We start from the raw sequence: 8,435 nt of genomic DNA, 5'->3' as shown, positions 1-8,435 counted from the left end.
TATGTTATGCTGCTGTATTACGTCAGATATCAGATGAATATGAAGGTGTGTGAACTATAATTATAGACGTGGCTCTCTTTAAATGTGCCTCTTTTCGTTATTTAATATGAGTTTTCTTCTACCACATAAGCAGTGTGATAAAGCTTACACAAAGGTATAGGATATTGTTTTAGCTGTGAATTCACTGTTCAGCATGCAATCATCAAAATTATGAGGTTAATGACAGATTTTCCACCGTTTTTACCATGAGCCTCATAGGATGTGGGCTCTTTTTGACATGTTGTGGGGGTGGGTTCTGGCAGTGCTAATTGACAGGAAAAAGTGAAGCGAATCTGCCTCAAATAAATGAGCTTTAATTGGTAACAGTGTGGGTCCTGTAAATGTGTGCTTGTGTCAAAGAATTCAGGATTAATCAGCACTTGAAATACTGGTGCTAAAAGAAATGAGCTGGTTTGGTATGCTAATCAAAGCCCATAATAAAAATCAGACTTAAAGGAATAGTTTACCCAGAGAAGAGAATTCTGTCATAATTTCCCCTAATGTTGTTCTAAACCTGTATGACTTACTTTCTTCAGTAGAAGCCTCAGTCATCTTTCACATTCATTGTATATTTTTCCATACATTCTGCCTAACATCTCCTTTTATGTTCCATGGAAAAAATTATACAAAATAAAATTCTTAGAGTGAACTATCCCTTTAAAGGAATATTCCAGGTTCATTGAAAGTAAGCTCAATCGATGTAATTTGTGGCATAATGTTGATTGCAACAAAAATGTATTTCAGCTTCTCCCTTTTCTTTAGAAAAAGCAAAAATCTGGGATTTAGTGAGTTACTCACAATGGATGTGATTGTAGCTAATCCATAATCGTTAAAATAACCACTGATTCAAAAGTATAACCATAAGATGTAATATGTGTTTCAACATTATTTTCGTTGCCATGATGATGTAACTGCGTATACATCGTAAACACTTAAACGACCATAAAATAACTTCACAGCTCAAAAAATTGGCCCTATTCACTTCTATTGTAAGTGCCAGACTGTAAACTTGATTTTTGCTTGTATTGTTTTTTAAGAAAAGGAGGTACAAGACAAATTAATTTTTTGTGGTAGTAAACATAATGCCACAAAAGCTTGTTTTTGAATCTCGTTTTGAGCCCGGAATATTCTTTTGAGTCCTAATCTGAATCAAATATCATAATCCAGAAATCAATATGTTTTATGAAATAAGAACTTTTCATTCATTCCAGATGAAAATGGTGTTAAGACTGTCTAAACATTCAGCTGAGCATTGAGAGAGTTGGCTGCCAATGACATAGATTTTTTTTTTCTGGCCTAATGGCCTCTTGTACGTTTGAATCAATACATTTAGAAGCATTTTCTGTTTGTTGGTTGTTGCAGTAATTACATTCTTGTCTCATTTGAATGTGTTGTGTCAATGTGGGCAGCCCCCAACACTTCTTTTCTCCTTGACAATCTAATAGGATGTGTGTATCATGTTTGAGAATGATTTGTTGTACAGTGCATATTTAAGATTTTGCTCATTCCAGTCAAATGGCTCTTTGCCTCTTCGCTGGACAGTATGTTATCTTGACCTTCATCGATCCTACTGAATTCCATAACAAGATTGTATGTCTTGATTTGTCTTAATGCAGTGAAGCACTTAGTTAGCTTATGTTTTCAGTTGCTTTATTGTGTCTCTCTTTTTCTCCTTTCAAACAAACTCTCCTTTGTACTACAATCTCTCACACACAAAAATGCTTTAGATACAAGTGCCATGCTTAACAATGAAGAACAACCTTTATGTTGTAAGTCTAAAAGCCATTAAACAATCAAATAAGTGCTATTGATCCATTTTCCTTATCTGAGAGATTCAGAGTATCTGTAGCTAAAGTGCTTTTATCTGATCTTGCTTTTATTAGAAGATCAGGGATTGAAGCTTCTAGGGTCATGCAAAAAACAAGTGATATGGAATCTCTCTCTCTCTCTATATATATATATATATTTCCCTCTCCCTCTCTTTGTAAAATATTTTTGAAATACAAACAAGTTATTCATTGAAAAGTTCATCAATATTGCATTTACTATAATAAAAAAAACAAGTAAAATCATATCTTAAGCTACAATCTTTTAGTTGATACTCAAGAGTCACTTAGTCTAACATTAAACCATATGGCAAATGCTATATTTCACAGACACAATAAATCATATCCAGCCAATCAACCTACAGTGTCCACACATCTCAATACTGTAGCTGGGTTTATTGAGTGAGAATACAAATCCCCAGCCACGCCCTGGAGTTGAGGGCCATTATGACGTCAGGGAGTCTCGCCATCTTTTCAAAGGTGAGGATATTTACACCCACTCGCACAAGAGCTGTGGTCACGCCCTAGTGTTGAGGGTGATTATGACGTCAGAGGAGCTCGCTCGCCATCTTTGATGAGGGATGAGGTTATTTCACACACTCGCTGTATGGACACGCACTAGGCGACCCAAATCAGTGTTGAAGGAGGCAAGGCGGTAGTGGCATTTCCTACGTGGTTGATCGAGTGCACGGTTGGTGTTTTACTTTTTTATAGCTTTTGCGTGAGGTTTCGAAGAATAAGTTCCTTTAATACATTTTGTGCAATCTTAAAAATAATGTGCGATCTGTTGCAAATATCCTCAAAGGTTAAGAAAGATCACCGAAGTCATTTCAAATGCGGAGGTGATTGTTGTTGTCGGATTAAACTGTAAAAGACGCGGAGCTCACTTTGCATGTACTTTTTATTTGTTTGTGCGCTAGTTTTGTGCTTTTACGCTCGATGAACTTTCCAGAGAGAGATGTCAGAGCTGAAATTGACCGATTTAAAGCGTCGGTCTGTGTTCGTGCCTGTTGTTGCGAGCGAATAGTGGGCTACTGAACGGGGTAAAGAATTTAAGCACCATGGACAGCGCTTAAGAGGATCGGGATTAATAGACGCGTGCAAACTACAACATCAAGGAACTAGTTATATCAACAATTAATTAATCCATGCATTTGTGAAAGGGAAGCTTGCATGCAACAAACAACCAGACTTTCTAGAATTAATTATATATATGTCTTGTCTAAGTTGCACACATTTTGAGCACATTGAAATAAATAGAATTTGTGGATCTACAAATTCAAGGTTATTCTGCACTCTAATTTGCAGGCAAATGAAAAATATTATTTTCCACTCTGTGTTTATGTATGATGTATAAGCTTACGTTTTTTGCTTTTGTTGAATTTGTCTGAAATAAGATTTTTGCTAACCTCATTATACTATTATTGCTAGAATATAGGACGACTTTGTTGATAGATGATGCTCTTCTATATGGCAATAATACATAAACACACAACCAAACACACTGTTTCAGGTTTCAAATTAGAGAACCACAATAAAAAACTAAACAATGATGAACAAAATAAAAATATGTGTTTTGTGTGTGTGTGTGTGTGTGTGTGTGTGTGTGTGTGTGTGCGTGTTTTTGTGATTTACGAGGACAATTTTGTAAGTTACAAATTAGTAATTACAAGGGTATTATGCTATAAATGTGATTTATGAGGACATTTCTAGTGTCCCCATAATTCAAATCGCTTTTATTGAAAATGTAAAAATGCAGAAAGTTTTCTGTGATGATTAGGTTTAGGGGTTGTGTTAGGTTTAGAGGATAGAATCTATAGTTTGTACAGTATAAAAGTCATTATGTCTATGGAAAGTCCTCATAATGATAGGTAGACCAACATGTGTGTGTGTGTGTGTGTGTGTGTGTGTGTGTGTGTGTGTGTGTGTGTGTGTGTGTGTGTGTGTGTGTGTGTGTCAGTAAGCAGTTTATTGGCTAAGATGTTAATTTTGATGTGCAATGATTTCACAGAGATCACAATAATAGGTAAAACAAATGGGGTCCTGGACATGATTGCTTTTAGAGCTTTGGCTATTCTCTGTATCATTCAATGCTGTCAAAAGTTTGTTACACCTCTCCATGTGAAAATGAGCGAACATACATCAATTCTTCAAGCTGAGCCTTGGGACTTTGTTGGCATTGCTCTGTTGTTTGGGGAGGGAAGTGACCAGTTTGGATTGCGTAACTGCCTATCTAGGGCAGGGTGTATTTTCTTGATCATTAGGTTTTCTGCATCCAGTAGTGAGTTGGCATCTGAATTGTTTTGCTTTGCATTATCACATTAAGGCTCGTGACATTGAACCGGCAGTCACTTTGTTCGGGGTTCATGTTTGGTTTGTTCCTTTGATGTTCACATCGGAGGAATTGTGTTGTATTTTTGCAATATTTTTAGATGAGTGTTAATATGATCCAGTTTTAGAAAATAATTGCAACTTAGATGCTTGAAGCAGGTAGCTTTAAATATTTTAAGCACATCTTCTACCTATTTGCAGTCTGTTCCAAGGTACAGCATTGCTTTCATCTAGTATTGTTTTTCCTCGCTCATTGCACATAAAAAAAATTAATCAAACCTGATCAAACTGTCTAATCTAGAAGTGATTTAGAGCTGTGCATGACATACAGAAGTGTGTAATCTCTGAACCACTAACAGCACCAAATATAATTGCAGAAATAATGACTGTTTTCAAACAGGTTTCCCGAACACCTCCTCATCTTCTATTCGTCGACAAACACATAGCCCCACCCCAAACTCACACCATTGGATGAGCCAGTGTTGCTGAGTCTGGTTGGTCAGGATGCTTAAACAAACTGAGCAATATTTTGAAAGCACCACTGTGTTCTCAATTTTGGGGAAATCAGTTTACAAACATCTTGTTTGTGGTTGGGATTAGAGAATGTATTTTAACACTTACGGAATTACACACTTCACCCTTAAAGAATAAATTAATTTATATGTGCCTGTTTCAAGGCATTGTGCTTGACATATCTTCTAGACTCTTCTAAATTATTCATGTCATATTGTGCATTGCTGATTTTACATTGTGACATGTATAGAAACATCACATCAGTCAGAGATTATGATATAACACACTCCTGAAGATCCACATGACTTTATTGGGTGCGTGGACGGCACCATTTGTCAAACAGTCACCATCAGAATCGTTTGTTAGCCGTAATATTCTGTACCCTTGTAATGACTAATGGAGTCTATACTGTGCATATGGTCTGTACGCAAGTCACATGTTGTGCTCTAGGCGTGAGATGCTAACATGTTCAGCCTTATTTATAGGGTCATACCAGAGAGAAAGTTAGCAGTCTACATACAGTAAATTAATGTAGCTAGTGGCTTTAATGGATGGCTTCGTACAAGCTACTTCCGCTCCATCAGATTAGTACACAGGCTTTATCCCTTCTTGAATTGGACACACACTTTAGTTTTAAAGCTGTAATCCCCCCTGGGAAAGATGATTGCTTTGAATCTCCCGAGCGCTGCTACACTACACAGACATTGCTCTGACACAAATATGACAATTATATAATCCAGAAGTTTCTAAATAATCATTTCAAACAGAATTTTTTTTTTTTTTATACAAGCAAGAGTTTCATGTTACACATTTGCTTTATAGTATTATGTTGCTTCCTTTGGGTTATGTCAGTTGACTGTGTAATATATGGCATTTACCCAGGATAGCAACATTTTCTGAGGGCAGACTTTAATCTTTTTTTCACCCTCTCATAAAGGATATGTGGGCTTTTATTATGTATTTCATGGCTTGTTCCTCGTTAATTGTAACATATCCACTATAAACATGGGGCAAAAGACAATCATTACATCCATTGAAAGTATGTGCAAGCACCTGCTTGTATGAATATTATTGTTCATGCGGTGTCATGTTCTATTGTCATGCTGGCTTGAAGTAATTTGAGGATAAATTTGCCTTTCAATCAGCTCCCTAGCTCCCTATGTCATGAATTAGTATATCGTGAACACAAATTTGGGCACTGGTAAGGGTGTTCATCCACTGAACACTGAGACACTTATGACTTAATCACCTGTGATATGATTACAGCTGGTATGACTTTCTTTCTTGTGCAGAACACAAATTAAGATTCACTTGCATTGTATTGACCTACAGATATATATAGAAGAGATATTCTTCTAAAAAAAATCTTCATTTGTGTGCATTTCTCAGCTTGCTGGAGTCTCTCATTGCTTTTTATGTAGGATCACTGACTGAAGCAGTTTTTGCATTTTCTATTGTTGTAGGGTTTTATATATTTAGTACCATGTTACTCTTTGGATACTTTCAAGTTTGTGTCATCTTTGCTCAACTATCCCTTTCACAATAATTGAGTTAAAACTACTTACATATTGATCTTTTTTCACACCAAAAGCAATCGTATGTCTTTAGAAAACATACATTTACTTCGAGTCGTATCGATGACATTTATATTGACTGTCTGTGATTTTTGAGCTTCAAAATTCAGATTACTATTAACTTGTACTTTGAGGACCTACTGAGCTAAAATATCTTTCAAATTTTCATCAGATGTGTTCTGATGAAGAAAGAAAGTCATACACACATGGGATATCATGAGGGTGGGTAAATAATTTAAAAAATAATGATAATAATGTTTGGGTGAACTATAACCTTAAATTGCAAATTATTTTACCCAGAGCTAATAATCTGAATATGAAATCTTATTCTCTTAAAAAATACTTGTACACTGGTTCATGACATATTTTTACATTCCTTTATCAAAGCTATTTGGTACATGGTCTTGCATATAAAAAAGAAAAATAAATAGTATAGAGCTAAAGAAAAAAACTAAAATTCATAACACAATAATGTTCTTTGAATTCAACCTTTCTACCTCACATTTAGTTTTTAGCACCATGTGCTTTTAGTAAGGAGAAGAGAAGATAAACAATTTTCCACTGATTTAGGACCAATTCCCCTCCCACGGATTATGTCTGCAAACATAAGAAGAAAAATGCAAAACCCATGTCAGATTTTGTTTACAGATACATTATCTCCTATGAACCACAAAGGACCATGCTGTTTTCAGGCTCTCTGATGAAGAACATTTCTCAGTTGTGAGCAGGCTACAACTGCTCGAGGGAGTCTCCTTGATCTCGGCATCAGGGTATTAATGGAGATAAGCTTGTGGGGGTGTTGGAGGAACATCCCAGGGGGTTTTAGGGTCAAATGTGGCCAGATGGTCCCTAGTGAATTGCTCTAAATGAAGCCATACTTCGATGGGATGGTAGTGGAGGGCGAGCCCATTTGAAGTAAGTCAAGTCAAGTAATTTTTATTGTCTTTCAACCATATACAGTTGATATGGTACACAGTGAAATGAGACAACGTTCCTCCAGGACCATGGTGCTACAGAAAACAACATAGGACAAACACAGAACCACACGAGACTACACAGACTAAATAACATACCTATATAAAGTGCACTTGCAAACGTGTGCAAAAAGTACGGGACAGTACAATAAACTACTAAAATAAAAGGACAATAGGCACAGTGATAGACAGTGCAGCACCAACCAGTACATAGTAGTGTCAAAATGATGACAAATGCCAAAAATTTGACATATCTAAAAATGCCAAATGTAAACATAACATACTATGAGATGAGTGCTCTATGCACATAGCAGTTATTGAGGTTGCAGCCAGGTATAAAGTGACAATAATTAAAGTGCAACTCAGGACACTGTGTGTGTGTGTGTGTGTGTGTGTGTGTGTGTGTGTGTGTGTGTGTGTGTGTGTGTGTGTGTGTGTGTGTGTGTGTGTGTGTGTGTGTGTGTCAGTCCAGTCTCTGAGTATTGAGGAGTCTGATGGCTTGGGGGAAGAAGCCGTGAGTGCTTTTGTACCTCTTGCCAGACGGCAGGAGGGTAAAGAGTTTGTGTGAGAGGTGTGTGGGGACATCCACAATGCTGGTTGCTTTGCAGATACAGTGTTTTTTGTAAATGTCTTTGATGGAGGGAAGAGAGACCCCATGATCTTCTTAGCTGTCCTCACTATCCTCTGCAGGGCTTTGCGGTCTGAAACGGTGCAAGTCCCAAACCAGGCAGCGATGCAGCTGCTCAGGATGCTCTCAATAGTCCCTCTATAGAATGTAGTGAGGATGGGGGGTGGGAGATGACGCTGCTGGGCTTTCTTGGTAATAGAGCTGGTGTTGAGGGACCAGGTGAGGTTCTCCACCAGGTGAACACCAAGGAATTTGGTGCTCTTGACGATCTCCACAGAGGAGCCATCGATGTTCAGCGGAGAACGGTCACTCTGTGCTTTCCTAAAGTCAACAACCATCTCTTTTGTTTTGTCAACATTCAGGGACAGGTTGTTGGCTCTACACCAGTTCGTCAGCCGCTGCACCTCCTCTCTGTATGCTGACTCGTCGTTCTTGCTGATGAGACCCACCACGGTCGTGTCATCGGCGAACTTACTGATGTGGTTCGAGCTGTGCATTGCTGCACAGTCGTGAGTCAGCAGAGTGAATAGAAGTGGACTGAGCACACAGC

General features: G+C 37.6%; 1 protein-coding gene across 1 annotated transcript in view; it reads left to right on the top strand.

Annotated features, from left to right (window-relative positions):
- Positions 1-2,400: 2,400 nt before the first annotated feature.
- LOC127662134 (synaptosomal-associated protein 25-B) overlaps positions 2,401-8,435 on the top strand; it is a 51,242-nt gene continuing 45,207 nt past the window's right edge. Inside the window, exon 1 of the mRNA XM_052153169.1 lies at positions 2,401-2,556. The gene's annotated coding sequence lies outside the window, so the exon portion shown is untranslated. The remainder of the gene's footprint in view (positions 2,557-8,435) is intronic.

Source organism: Xyrauchen texanus, chromosome 22 (genome assembly GCF_025860055.1).
Source record: "Xyrauchen texanus isolate HMW12.3.18 chromosome 22, RBS_HiC_50CHRs, whole genome shotgun sequence".
In the NCBI taxonomy this organism is placed as follows: Eukaryota; Metazoa; Chordata; class Actinopteri; order Cypriniformes; family Catostomidae; genus Xyrauchen; species Xyrauchen texanus.
This window is presented reverse-complemented; position numbering and strand designations above follow the sequence as displayed.